Source organism: Panthera onca, chromosome D4, assembly GCF_046562875.1.
Source record: "Panthera onca isolate mPanOnc1 chromosome D4, mPanOnc1 haplotype 2, whole genome shotgun sequence".
NCBI classification, from domain to species: domain Eukaryota; kingdom Metazoa; phylum Chordata; class Mammalia; order Carnivora; family Felidae; genus Panthera; species Panthera onca.
The window spans coordinates 25868107-25883558 of record NC_138351.1 but is presented as its reverse complement, the minus strand read 5'-3'; the positions used below and the strand labels follow the sequence as shown (position 1 = coordinate 25883558).

At 40.0% G+C, this 15452-nt stretch overlaps 1 protein-coding gene and 1 pseudogene across 1 annotated transcript in view; one reads left to right on the top strand and one right to left on the bottom strand.

Annotated features, from left to right (window-relative positions):
• Nucleotides 1-15452, bottom strand: part of RMI1 (RecQ mediated genome instability 1) — an 84729-nt gene that overhangs the window by 20101 nt on the left and 49176 nt on the right. The window lies entirely within an intron of this gene.
• LOC132663575 (ATP synthase F(0) complex subunit g, mitochondrial pseudogene) lies at nt 7894-8243 on the top strand (annotated as a pseudogene).

The window sequence follows — 15452 nt, the reverse complement described above, 5'->3', positions numbered from 1 at the left end:
TAAGACTAATAGAGTGCTGCCTGGATGAGCTGCTCAAAAATATGACCTATGGAATAAAGCCTGAATCCCTTAGTTTGGTATTCAAGATCCTCTAAATCTGGATCAGCACCCCCAACTCCCTAGCCCACTACTTTCCTTAGCTGAGAGGATCAGACCTGGGGCTGGGCCACATTTGTGACTTTGTTCAAGTTGTTCTTCAACAAGAAAATCCTTTTCCATTGCTCTCAGTCAAAATCCAATCCACCCTTTAAGGCCAGTGCCTACACCACTCCCCCAGGAGGCCATCCCCTGCCCCCCGCTCTGAACCCCTGTTGTTCATACCTCTGGTATATCACAGTGACCGACCTCTTATAACCCAATGAATTTTTGTTTATATCTCCTCTGCTACAGTGTAATGGGCTGAGGTGAATGTTTGTGGTCTTCACAGAAAGGAATTTAAAGAGGGCACAGGGGGAAAACCCTAAGCCAGGCGACAGCAAAGTTATGTTTGCAGAACAGAAGTGGAGAGCCAGAGAGAGCCTGGAAGAGAAAGGGCTTTTGGAGAACACACTTGTCCACCGGGTAACTGGAGTCATTTGATGTGGGTGGGTGTGTGTTGTGAGCCTGACCACAATCCCCGCTTCGCTTCACAGTGTCCACCACTCATTACCCTCCCACTCTGGTTGAATTTTCTGCAGTGCAGGGTGATACACTGCACGGGAAAGATGCCTATTGGAAGTGGCAATAATCATAATCGTCACTAACGCCTATGAACTATGTGGCTTATGCCAGACATTGGGCTATAGCACGGGTTTTTAGCATTATACACTATGTCCTTTTTTTTTTTTGGCCTGAAACACATTCTATTGCTATAAAGTCATTTTAGTGTTTTTTCCTAATCTGAAATCTCATTTGAAGATTTATCCAAAGAATTACATGCTGCATATAATGCCTCCAGTCATGAAGCATTCATTTATAAAGTTTTCTAACCATATCCCTCCCCTACTTAAGGCCCACAGTCAATTAGCTATTGCTTCAATTACCATGTTCTGCCTTATAATGAGGGCAAGCAACTTTTGTCATATCATTAGTCATTTATATTTGCCTCACCAATCTGTCAAAGTCACTAGGACAATTGGCAGAGTGTGGGAGGGGGACTTGGGGAAAGTGACGCAAGGAGGGAGGCAGCCAGCCCCTCCCAACCCCTGGCTGGGGACCTGGCTGCCTGCTTCCCCCTCCCTGTTCCTCTCCATTCCTCCAGGGCCAGTCCTAGAGCTTTTTTTTAAGATTTTATTTTTAAGTAATCTCTACACCCAACATGGGGCTCAAACTCACAACCCCAAGACCAAGGGTCACACACACTACCAACTGAGCCAGCCAGGATCCCCAGATAGTCCATTTTAACTAAAACCTTCCCAAAATTCAACCTGGAGATAGTTAAGCGAGGACAAAAGATCCACAGTCATAATTCTGTCCCAGTCACACGTGAAATAGCATCTGAGTGCCAGGTTTCTTTCTTGTTTTTTTTTTTAATGTAACACAGAGATTTCTGGTTACCAGACAGGTATCCACAAATTACCAGCGTTATCAATTTGCTTTGATGTTTGCGGTTATTAGCCAGACCCTTTGCTGAGAACTTGACCTGCATTACTGATTTTAGTCCTCACAGGTGAAGGTACTGAATAGTTACTATCTCTTTTACCAATGGGAAAAGGTAGGAAGTTCCTGAGGGAAAGGTAGGAAGTTTCAATTTCTAGATGGCCCAGGACACTGAGCATTGTTTTGATTTTGATACAAGAAAAAAAATTTTGCTGTTTGCCTTCAGCTAGCTTAAGTAAGAAAGGGAGAGTCTGACTGCTTATTTCAATCAGTATGTCACTGATTTAAAGGAACCATACAGAGACCATTAGCACCAACAAAGCTCAATTCCTAGGAATTCAGGAATGACAGCAAGGCTGGCACTGTGGCCTGATGAATGATGCCACGGGGCACTAAAAGCAGATGGTTCATGTTACATTTCACACCCTGCCTGGAGAAGGAAACTCTTCTCTCAAGGCCAAGTTCCAGACTCTGGACTTGGCACTCGCTTCATTATAATGTTAAAATTAAATACAACTTCTCCAACTCATACAACCACTCTCCTGTTTTTTAAATCTTGATTTTTATTGCAAAAGCAAATAAAGTGTGCACTCACTGCGCATGCCTGCAGCTTCCTGTTTCCAACTCCTCCAGACCTCTGCCTTGGGGCTTCTCTGCATTAGGCAGGCCAGAGCTGCCAGGGAGTCAGCCAACCACAGCCCCAAACAGGGAGCGAACAACCCGGATCCTGAGGCCTCCTGGGGCACAATCTGAGGTATGTTCTCCACAGTCTTCAGAGGCCTGCCGTGGAACTTAGCCCCACTTGTCCCCAGCAGCTCTGGATGGGTTTCCTTCCCTTTCTTCTCATGTCCTGTCTCCCATTCGAGGCTTCCTGCAATCACCTCGCAAATAAGCTACTGGTGTGTAAATCCCTCTATGCTTCTGGGGAAACCCAACCTAAGCTAATGCCCATAATGCCCATGTATTAGCTCAGACTGCCATAGCAAAGTACCACAAACTGGGGGGCCTGAACTACAGAAATTTGTCTTCTCACAGTTCTGGAGTCAAGAAGTCTGAGATCAAAGTGTCGGCAGCATTGGTTCCTTCTGAAGCCTCTCTCCTTGGCTTAGAGAGGGCCATCTTCTCCTGTGTCTTCACATGGTCATTCTTCTCTGGGTCCTTATCACTTCTTTTTTTTCTCTTATCTCTGATTCTTAAAGGATATGGGATTAGGGTCTGCCCAAAGGACCCCATTTAACTTAATTACTTCTTTAAAGGCCTTGTCTCCAACAGTCACATTCTGAGATTACCAGGGGTTGAGGCTTCAACATATGGGGCGGGGGGGGGGGGGGGGGGGGGGGGGGGGATGGTGAGATACAATTTAGTCCATAACAGCCCACTATTATCAGGCCAAAAAGATGAGTAAGTGTATGAAGTTAAAATGTATGAGCTCCTCCGATCCAACTCCAAACTTCTCCAAAGGAAAAAGCTAAGAGAGGGGCACCTGGTTGCTTCAGATTCTGTGTCTCCCACTCTCTCTGCCCCTCCCCTGCTCAAGCTCTGTCTCTCTCTCTCTCTCTTTCAAAAATAAGTAAACATTCAAAAAAAAATTTTTTAGAAATAAAAGAAAAAAATAAGAGAGAAAACAACAACAACAAAAAAAACCTATTGTGTATGCCTTTCAGGCTCTTTTTCTATGTGTAGTAGAAATGATGCTACAGTGACAAACTAAAGTATAAAGCAAACACCGATTTCCTTATTTTCTTTAACTCAATTTCAATGAGAACCCATGTGCTAGAAAATGCAATCTCCATCGATCCTAGACTCTTTTTCTTGGGTCACCCAAAGATCATAGAGACCTATGAGATGCCAAGAAAACATGAACAGGCCTCACCTTCAGTCCATTGTGGTCATTTGCTTATAGCTCCAGGTCCAGCTGCTCAAAGATGAACAGCTTGCATGCTAGTCTTGGGACACTATATTCTGGGGTCCTTACGAATGGATGAAGAAGCTGTGGTTTATATATACAATGGAATGCTATTTGGCAATGAGAAAGAATGAAACCTGGCCATTTGCAGCAATGTGGATGGAACTGGAAGGTGAAATAAGTGAAATAAGTCAGTCAGAGAAAGACAGACACCATATGTTTTCACCCAATGTGGATCTTGAGATATTTAACAGGAGACCATGGGGGAGGGGAAGGCAGGAAAAAAAAAAGTTACAGAGAGGGAGGGAGGCAAACCATAAGAGATTCTTCAATACTGAGAACAAACTGAGTGTTGATGGGGTTGGGGGAGAGGGGAAAGTGGGTGATGGGCACTGAGGAGGGCACTTGTTGGGATGAGCGTGTTGTACGGAAACCAATTTGTCAATAAATTATATTTTTAAAAATAATTTAAAAAATAAGCCGTTAAGGGGCGCCTGGGTGGCTCAGTCGGTTAAGCGTCTGACTTCGGCTCAGGTCATGATCTCACAGTCTGTGAGTTCAAGCCCCGCGTCAGGCTCTGTGCTGACAGCTCAGAGCCTGGAGCCTGTTTCAGTCTGTGTCTCCCTCTCTCTCTGCCCCTCCCCCGTTCATGCTCTGTCTCTCCCTGTCTCAAAAATAAATAAAATGTTAAAAAAAAAATTAAAAAAAAAAAAATAAGCTGTTAAAAAAAAAAAGATTCCAGGGTCCTTAGTACCTAGGATCCAGTCTTGCAGATGTATGAAGCCATTGCCCTCTGAGGTCCTACCGTCTCCCCAGACCACAGGTCCCCACTTCCAGGAGGCAATAGGGAGAGAGTCACAATTAAAAGCATGGATGGGGATGGACCACTGGGAGCTCACAGGGAGCTCAGCCCTGGCTATGCTTGAACAAGGTGTTTCACCTCCCTCATGGTTCAGTTTCCTCATTTGAAAAGTTTTAAATAGAGGGTACCTGGGTGACTCTGTCAGTTAAGGGCCTGATTTCGGCTTAGGTCCTGATCTCACAGTTCATGAGGTCAAGCCCTGCATTGGGCTCTGTGCTGACAGCTCAGAGCCTGGAGCCTGCTTCGGATTCTGTGTCTCCCTCCCCTGCTCACACTCTGTCTCTCTATCTCTCAAAAATAAATAAACACACAAAAAAAATTTTTAATAAAAATTTTTAAATAAAAATAATAGTCTCTGTTTCATGATCTACGTGCTCATTTAAGCATTACAGTAAGCCTTATCATATGTTTCAGATGAGAAAAACAAAGTCTTTATCTAAGGTCACATAGCTAGATTAGAAGACTCTTTAATAAAGACATTTAAGACTATGGCATCCCTGGGGCACCTGGGTGGCTCAGTCGGTTAAGCATCTGACTTCAGCTCAGGTCATGATCTCGCAGTGAGTTCGAGCCCCACGTCAGGCTCTGTGCTGACAGCTCAGAGCCTGGAACCTGCTCCAGATTCTATGTCTCCCTCTCTCTTTGCCTCTCCCCTGCTTGTGCTCTGTTTCTCTCTCTCTCTCAAAAGTAAATATACATTAAAAAAAATTTGAATAAATAAATAAATAATAAAAATAAAATTAAAAAGTTACAAATGTCAAGTCTGAAGCATACAATATTAAGGATATTATTTAGGACAAGGAGCCATCTGCATTGAAATAAAAGTTGCTTTAGAAGCTATAGACGTTCCAAATTCTCCTCTTCTGTCTATAAAGTGAGTTGAACAGAACCATATATATAGCAATTCTAGCTTGGCCTGAATAATGATTCTATGACAGAACGCCTTTGACTCTCCAAAACCTGGTTCCCCTGTTAGTACAGCATTTGAGTGCTGGTTTATGGGTGTATCATTTAAAGGAATGCTGTGAAGTGGGGTCCAGGGCTGCTCTTCACTCCTTACTGACAGGGAAGACTGTTGGCTATACACAGCAATTCCCCTGTGTCAGCCAATGGAGAACATGACCTCAATCTTCCAGGGAGCTGCCAGTTTGCAGGCTGTGCTGACCCAGCAAAATTACCTGGAATCTAGAGTAGGGCTACCAGGGTCACTGACTGTCCTATCACCTTCAACATCAGGGCAGCATGTCCTTAGAAAGAAAATGAATGTTTTTTACCATCACACCATTGGAGTTCAGAGGAAAAGGGAAGATGCTTGTGAGGACCAAAGTGGGAGAAGGCACGGGATTAGGCAACATTCGTTCCAAATAGTAAAGAGAATGGTATTAAGAGTTTGCATTTTATTAAGCACTGGTCCTGTGCTCAGCGAGTGCCTTTCTTTCATGCCTTATTTCACTCAAAGCAAGCCATTCTCCGTTCTGCTTCTATTTTAACAGAATCACAAAGTGTTTAAAGAAAATTATTAATCACTGAAGGTACCTTGGCACTTGTCAGTTTTTGTTTTGTTTTTGTTTTCCATCTTTTCTCAAAGGCCTAACTGAGGTCAGCTGCAACATTCTATGGATGCCTGTGACACTGTGATAATTCTCATGCAAGGCCGACAACGAGAACAAGTAGATCAGTCCTGCAGAAAACAGACAGGCCTGCCTGGAAAACTGAGAGGTCACATGTATGAAATAGATAAATCTGTAAACTGTCAATCACCAACTTTGAAAGGTTCATATTTATGGGGTCCTAAAAATGGAGCCAACCTAATGATCCCTGTCAGTCCTTCTAAATGTTCTGCTGCATTGAAAAAAGACTGAAGGGGCGCCTGGGTGGCTCAGTCGGTTGAGCATCCGACTTCGGCTCAGGTCATGATCTCACGGTCCCATCCGTGAGTTCAAGCTCCGCGTCAGGCTCTGTGCTGACCGCTCAGAGCCTGGAGCCTGTTTCGGATTCTGTGTCTCCCTCTCTCTCTGACCCTCCCCCGTTCATGCTCTGTCTCTCTCTGTCTCAAAAATAAATAAACATTAAAAAAAAATTTTTTTTAATAAAAAAAATTAAAAAAAATAAAAAAAAAAAAAGACTGAAGAAGGGAATGAGGTCTATTACACAATTCAGGTATTGGTCAGAATGTTTTGTCCTTTCCTTGGTGATGAGCTTCAATTAACCCAATTCTGATCTGGACGTGCTGATCTTCATCACAAATCGCAGATGACATTGGAACAATTTCACTGCCGTTAAATGCCTAGATGATGTTACAATCACTTAAGCAACTAGAATACACACATTAAAGCTTTAATTTATAATCTTTCTGCCAAAGCATTTCTGTTAGAATTTAATTTAATATTTCTCTAGACTCACACTCCAAGTCCAATCGTTATAATTAATTCCAATCTCCCTAATCAAGGATGCATGTCTTTACTTATTCTCCCTAAAAGTAATGGAGGTAATAAACGGATGAATGTCATTACAGTTCATGATTGTGGTTAGTGGCTCTCAGGTCGTCGGTCTTGGACCATTTCCCTCTGAGAGACTATTTGAAAGCTAAACAACCCTATGTTTAGCTGCTAAAACAATAATAACAAAAAGAAGACTGAAAATAAACACACATCAAGTTTATTACAGAGATAAGGATGAGACAGGCTGAATCACTATTGGAGTCAGGAGTCCAAGGCCACTCATGCCTCATGACTGGCAGCTGCGAAGGGTTCCCTCTGCCAAGCCTACTGGCCAGTGGTCAAGAGGTCACAATCGTGGCACACTGCCTTGGAGAAGTGGCTCGCCCAGCATTAGTGGCTAAATCCAGGCAGACCGGAATAACATTTGCACATGAGATCTGGTCTAGTATCTAAAAGCACACAGACAGGAAAGTAGTCAGCAAGTCCTCTTACAATTCTGCAAAAGTTGGGTGTTTGGGGGGCAGTTTATTGTCCCAAAAGAGAACGAAGGAGAAGATAATTCCTTCCTAGACATCAAACTCCTTGAGAATAAAGATATAATGGAATATTGGCATATAATAAAAGATCAATAAATGTATGTTGGAACTGAAATCAACTTACATGTCCCATCATTGAACGTGTATAACCACCTGACAAAGTAAGTACTCTTGTCCCCATTTTACTATGAAGAAACTGAGAAAGAAAAGTTTGGTAACATGTTAAGAAGGAATAAAGCCAGGACTCAAACTCAGGTCTTTCTGGCCACAAAATTAATGTTCTTTCTATTACATCATGCTGCTGCACACCACCTGTTTTGCTAATTTAAGAAGAACCCTCCTGTATCTATTCTAATTATAAAAATTTACAAGACTGTTCTATAAATGTAAAACCCCTTCCATTCCATTGTCTTATCCCCTACAGATGATCGCATTCTTTTATTAAATGAAGAGGTGATTCCTCATTAACATCACTTCTTTGTCTCTTCCCCATCCTCCCTTCCTTCACTATAGTCACACAGAGAGAAGTAACCCTCCGGTTCCAGGTGACAAATTTGCCATCCTGGAACCATGATCCAATTTGTCCATTACCTCATGGAGAAGCCTCCATCCCTGGGAAAAGCTGCTGTGACTCTCTTGAAGCCTACACTGGCCATATTTTGGCAGTAGACTAGGGTTATGCTGGTTCCTCCAATTACTACTGAGATCCCTATGAATATTTAGACCTGTAAAAAATAGTCACTAGTGCTCAAACTGGCAGCTTCAAACAGTTCACAGTTAAGGAAGCTGTGCTGACTGGTTTGGTGGCCTCTGAGGTATGGATGTGGTTTTATGTTGGCAAGATCATAGGCATTCTTGGCATCATTGGCTATAATGTTTGAAGCCCAATCATGAACATCTGATTATACATGATTTATTATTTGAGTGTTCTTGAACCGTGTGTGACCAGACCACTATCTGAATAAAATAAGATAATGGTTCAAAATCAATGTTTTCTTGGGATGCCTGAGTGGCTCAGTAGGTTGAGTATCCAACTTTGGCTTGGGTCATGATCTCACAGTTCATGAGTTTGAGCCCCATATTGGGCTTGCTGCTGTCAGCACAGAGCCCACTTCAGATTCTCTGTCCCCCTCTCTTTCTGCCCCTAACCCCTCTCAAAAATAAACTTTTTAAAAAAACCTATGTTTTTTCTATCAAACATTACAATAGGGGTCACAATTTCTTTTGATATTAACTTGGGTTGTCCTTTCCTATGATACATTAATATAGCTCTAAATGCATGTCTTTGTTTAGCTTGAAATTGGAAAGGATATATGCAAATATATCAACCTAACACATGAATAAATAAAGATAACATTTTAGTTTGAAGGTTTAAAATATATGATATTTAAGCTTTATTTCCAGAAAAATTGAGGCAAAAGACTTGAGAAAACTAGAACTTGCCATAGCGGGAGAAATAGTAAGACTATGTGCTAAAGTGATATAGTTAAATCATGTCAGTAGTCATAAAAAATAAAATTTGGACTGTTTCTCTTTGCTAAAATCAGAGAAAGATCCTTTGGATAACAGTTATGTCTACAATTATTGAGGTACTTCTTATCTACTTGAATAGAGCTTTCTCAAGAGAGACTAGCAGGGTGGTGTTATAAGTATGTATCTTTGTAACATCTCTAACAGTAGGACTGAGTGAATGAAAGCCACGACCTACATTTAAGTCTGTTTGATATGTGTTATATTATTAATCTGTCCAGTTTTATGATTTTTAGAACTTATCTTTGAAAAATAAAATATCCTATAGATATTTACACAGGGTTATAATTTAATACCATCTATGAGTCTAAATAGTATCTTATGTCTTGAAATAGATAAAAGCGATTGGTATTAAAAAAAAAAAAAAAAGAGGTGACCCTTCTCTGTTTCCTTTTGTGGCCCTCATTCTCATCCATTCTCCAGGGCCTTACTCCATCAATAATTCCCCCAAACCTGATGACATTCCATTACATATTCATTCTTTCTTAGGTGACTGCTTCCTGCCAATGAAATAAATGTTGTGAGGTGCTTCTCATCTTAAAATACATCACATATGCCCCACCTCCACTCACCAGGCTACTCTTTGAACTGCATTCCTGTTCCTCCCTCCTTCTCTTCACTATTGAGTTTCTTTCTCACAGCCTGCATGTCTAACAGCCTTTTCTCACTTTCCATCCCCCTCAGCCTTTCTGCAGCAAGCCACTATCAACAACTCCTATTGCTTCATATGACCTTCTCCCTTGATGTTTTACAATGTTGTTCACTCTCACATCCACCTCTCATTCTCTGGTTCTCTTTCTCCTTCTGACCCCAAATGTAAGGACTCCCTTTGGTTATGCCCACTGCTTACTTCTCTCTACCCTCTCTCCTTTGGGAATTTTACTAATCTTTTCTACCAATCTTCAGTCCTGACTTGCACCAGTCCACATTTCCAACTGCCTGGTGGACATTCCCACCTGAGTGTCCTACTGACATCCCAAACTCAGTATGCTCAAAATGTAATCATCTTTCCTTTTCATCCATATCCATTTACTATATTGTAATTACTATCCTCTCGATCATTGTGGGGAAAAAAGTCACAAGTTAAATTTGCAAAGGTCCAATGCTACAGAAACCAAATATTAATCATGGGAGGTGTAATATCTAATAGGACTTATTTTGTTTAAAATTTTTTTCAAAATTAATGCATTTTTTCTAAAATAATGCACACAGTAAAAAGAATCCAAAAATACAAAATAGTATATTATACACAGCAAAAGGTAGTTTGTCCTCCCATCCCTGATCCCTACACCTACAGTTCCCTTTCTCAGAAGCTACGAGTGTTATCAGTTTGCTATATATCTATCCAGAAATATCCTATGCATTTGCAAGCGTATAGAAATATATGTTGTATGTTCTGATTCTGATTTCAGCTCAGGTCATGATCTCACAGCCATGAGATCAAGCCCCACACTGGGCTCTGCATTGAGCTTGGAGTCTGCTTAAAATTCTCTCTCTCTCTCTCTCTCTCTCTCTCTCTCTCTCTCTCCCTTTACCCCTCTCCCCTGCTCACACACTCTCTCTCAAAAGAATAAATAAATTAAATAAATAAATAATAAAATAAATAAAATGTTAAAAGCCCTTCATTTTCTTTCATTTTCATAATCATGCAGAATGCGTACACAGCATTTAGCACTGTACTCAACAAATGGGATCTAATTTTTATGGGCCTCAACTCATCATTTGATTGTCCTGCGGTGGGGGGGGGGGGGGGTGGGTGTTAAAAAATAAAGCAAGAGTAACAAGAGCATTGATTTGCTGAGCCAGATGGGGACCTAGCCACTTTACAAGGTCCCAGGCAATGTCAGCACAGCACCCAGCGGAAGTAGGAAGGCTGGAATTGTCACACTACCCTTATAATGCTGAAAATCCAGTTTGAATTATCTTCTCACTGAAGTGACTACATTATGGACACCATGTAATTTTAAATACATGCTGCTGCTAGGCCACGTGTCCCCCCATTATAAGCTCCTGCAATTGTGTCTTTTGGCTCCAAGTATAAGACTTTTAAGTTATTATAAAATTTATCTTACTGGTTTCTGTCACCTCAAGCTGTCAAAATCATCTCTGAGTTCTGATTCTGTCTTCCAATCTTCCAATATTGAAAAATGCCTCCCATATTTGAGAAAATTGTCCTCTCTACTAACCAAGTCACTGATTTTAAAGATATATATATACAGAACAAGAGTAGACCATGGGGAGAATCCTCTGACACACCACTGAAAACTACAATCTCATTAATCCATTTGGCTGCAATCAATCAACAAGAAATGGATCCCTTTAATTGTTTTTAACTCTAGACCATACCATTCTATGGGAGAACATGACAAATGCTGTGCTGAGTGCTATGTATGCTAAATGCATATTCCTGTTTTCTCCAGTAATCTGTAACATTCCATTCATTCACAGCACTGAGCTAGAATAAACAGCCAAATCCCTGAGCTCAGGGAATTTACGTTCTGCAGTAGAAATAGTCAGTGAACAATAGAGTTCACAATTAATTATCAAATAATAATTATAATACCAAAATACTAGTAATCAAATTATATGATGTCTAAGATTTCCATCAAAATAATCAGAGGAGAGACAGTATACAGTTCAAATAAGACTGAAATTGAGTTCTTTGTTAAAATTGGATGATAGAAATGCAGGGATTTAGGGGAGCCTGGGTGGCTCAGTCGATTGAGCATCCAACTTCAGCTCAGGTCATGATCTCACAATTCGTGAGTTCAAGCCCCATGTGCAGCTTTGTGCTGACAGCGTGGAGCCTGCTTTGGATTTTTCTGTCTCCCTCTCTCTCTGCCGCTCACTATTCATGCTCTCTCTCTCAAAAATAAACATTAAAAAAAAGAAATGCAGGGATTTATTATACTATTCTCTCAACATTTTTCTAAGTTTGAAATTTTCCATTAAGACATTTAAATTATAATTATGATAAATACTGTGAGAAAGTATGAAATATTAAGAAAATTTATAGCAATGAATACCTAACCTAATCTGATGAGGCATCAAAAGTTCTTCTGAGAAAGTGACTTTTAAGTTTAAAACTGAAAAATAAGTAGAAATTATCTAACTTGAATGAGAGAGGAGAAAGCCTTCTAAACAAAGGGAACAGCATGTGAAAACATACTAATGTAGAAAGGAACAGAGAATTTTCAAGGAACTGAAAGAAGTCTTAAGTGGCTGCAGTTTACAGGGTAAAAGAGATTTGCTTGGTTTAAAGTCAAGGGCCACCTGGGTGGCTTAGTCAGTTGAGCATTGGTCTCTTGATTTTGGTTCAGATCATGATCTCACGGTTCCTGGGTTTAAGCCCTGCATCAGGTTCTGATTTGGCAGTGTGGAGCCTGCTTAGGACTCTCTCTCTCCCTCTCTCTGCCCCTCCCCAGCTTGCTCACTCACTCTAAATAAATAAATAAATAAATAAATAAATAAATAAAGTTAAATAAATAAATAAAATAAAATAGACAAGTAGACAGAGGCCAGGCCACAAAGACCATTACAAGATTTTTTTTAATCCTAAGAACAATGGAAATTTATTGAAAAGTTCTAGACTGAGGACTATATCATGACTCTATTGACACTTTTAGAAGATCAATGTATGTGTATATATGTTACTACTTATCTAATAGATGAACCTAGAAATCTTATCTGTATACACACACACACGCATATATACATATATGTGTCAGTATACATATTATTGTGAAGCTAAATATATATAATACATATTTATTTTTTAAGGGAAGGATAAATTTCAAAAAATGGTTAACTACATGGAGAGGGAGAGAACAGGGTGATAGAGGAAACAAGTTTAGAAACTAAGACTTTTTACTTATTTATTTTTAATTTTTTTAATGTTTATGTATTTTTGAGACAGAGAGAGACAGAGCATGAATGGGGGAGGGTCAGAGAGAGAGGGAGACACAGAATCCAAAGCAGGCTCCAGGCTCTGAGCTGTCAGCACAGAGCCCAACGCGGGGCTCAAACTCACAGACCGTGAGATCATGACCTGAGCCGAAGTTGGACACTTAACCAACTGAGCCACCCAGGCGCCCCAAAACTAAGACTTTTTTTTTTTTTTTTTTTTTTTTTTATTTTTTATTTTTGGGACAGAGAGAGACAGAGCATGAATGGGGGAGGGGCAGAGAGAGAGGGAGACACAGAATCGGAAACAGGCTCCAGGCTCCGAGCCATCAGCCCAGAGCCTGACGCGGGGCTCGAACTCACGGACCGTGAGATCGTGACCTGGCTGAAGTCGGACGCTCAACCGACTGCGCCACCCAGGCGCCCCAACTAAGACTTTTTAAATACAACTCATTTTATTAATTTAAACTACATTTTGTGTAAATGTATTTCATAACTATAAAGTAAAATTTAATTTAAAAAAACAATCTCTAGGGACACCTGGGTGGCTCAGTCGGTTAAGGTTTGGCTCTGGATTTCCATTCAGGTCATGATCTCATGGTTCATGAGATTGAGCCCCACATTGGGCTGTGTGCTGAGAGCATGGAGCCTGCTTGGGATTCTCTCTCTCTCTCTCTCTCTCTCTCTCTCTCTCTCTCTTCCTCTCTCTCTCTCTCTCTCTCTCTGCCTCTCCCCCACTGGTGCTCTGTATCTCAAAATAAACATTAAAAAAAAAAAACAGGGGCACCTGGGTGACTCAAGTGGTCAAGCATTCAACTTCGACTCAGGTCATGATGTCACAGTTAGTAAGTTCGAAACTCGTGTTGGGCTCTGTGCTGACAGCTTGGAGCCTGCTTTGGATTCTTTGTCTTCCTCACTCTCTCTCACCCTCCCCCATTCACACTCTGTCTCTCTGTCTGTCTGTCTGTCTGTCTCTCTCAATCTCCAAAAATTGAAAGTAAAATAGGGGCACCTGGGTGGCTCAGTCGGTTGCGCGTCCGAGTTTGGCTCAGGTCATGATCTCACAGTCTGTGAGTTAGAGCCCCCCGTCGGGCTCTGTGCTGATGGCCTGGAGCCTGCTTCAGATTCTGTGTCTCCCTCTCTCTCTGCCCCTTCCCTGCTCATGCTCTGTCTCTCTCTGTCTCAAAAATAAATAAAAACATTAAGAAAAAAAAATTTTTTTAATTAAAAAAAAGAAAGCAAAGTAAAATAAATTTATCTGTGTGCTAAGTTTGGGGCATGACCACACAGAAAAGAATGTTTTCAAGTGCTTTTAAACATTACTTTGACTGTATATCATTAGTGTAATATACCCTAAGAAAAACAGAATTAAAATTAAAAGTCTTAAACTGTTTTCAGTAATCATTTCATTAGTGATAGTTTTGGTATTGTTACATTGATACTAATGTGTGTATGTTGTGGAATAAAGTAACTGAATTATTATGTTGGTGTGGTGCCAATGGGAACTAAGATTTTTTTGGCATGGGAGAAAATATATACCAAAGTAAACCACATGAGATTAATTAAAAGCCTGTGTCCTAAATTTAAATTGGAAACATCAGCATAATCTCACAATGAATTTTATATTGCAAAAAAAGATATTAAATGTTCTTGCTCTTGAATTTGAAAACACCTGTAAAAACAATAATCCCTATAGCAAAGTATCCCTGATGCCCAGATTATAGTCTCTAAATACCATTTTCCACTACAAGAAGCAAGGGCTTCTGGTAATAATGGTTATCCATGTCTAGAGCAATAAATGTACAAGACAAGCCTGGAATATCTTGTTTTCAAAGACTAACAGAGTCATATTAAAAGGGCTCAAGAACCATCGTGAAACGAAGGGTTTTGGTCAAAGATGGAACAATTTGACTTTCAATAAGAATAACTACCATGGATTGAAATTACATTGCACATTTCAAATCCATAAGTTTATAATGATAACAAAAAATAATTTAAAAGTGAAAATAACTCACTGGTTACTAAAAGATGCTAGGAAGCTCATTATTTTGAAACTGATAGAAAAATAAAAGGGAAAAATCAATCATTTATCCTGTCTTGCCTATAAAATTTGTATCTCAGGTAACTAAATAGTTAATGAGCAAAATAAGTTCCTCTTACATAAATCTCTGGCTAACAAATAAAGAGGAATTATAAAATTAATATATCATTTTTGCAACTCCTAATTAATGGATCTATGCAATTATCATTAAACACAGACATATTCTATAGGACACTCTACATAATAAATAACCTGGTTCATTCAATAAACAAACTGCAAAAAAAATTGGGGAGGAGGGGATCCAGTCATATAGATTAAAGATCATTGTTAAGTATGGCTCTTCTTTGGATCCTGATTTGAATACATTTTTTAAAATGAGACAGTGAGAAAAATTTAACTACTAGCTGGATATCTTATTATATTGTTTTTAAATGTATTAATGGCATTCTGATTATGTTTTTCAAAACAGAAATATTTACAGATGAAATGATGTGATATCTGGGATTTGCTTCACAATAATCAGATGGGTAAGTAGGGAAGGTAAAGGTGAAAGAAAACTGTTCTGAGTTGATAACTGTTGAAACTGGATAATGGGATCATAGGGGTTGATTATACCATTCTCTCCACTTTTATGTGTTTGAAATTTTCCATAATA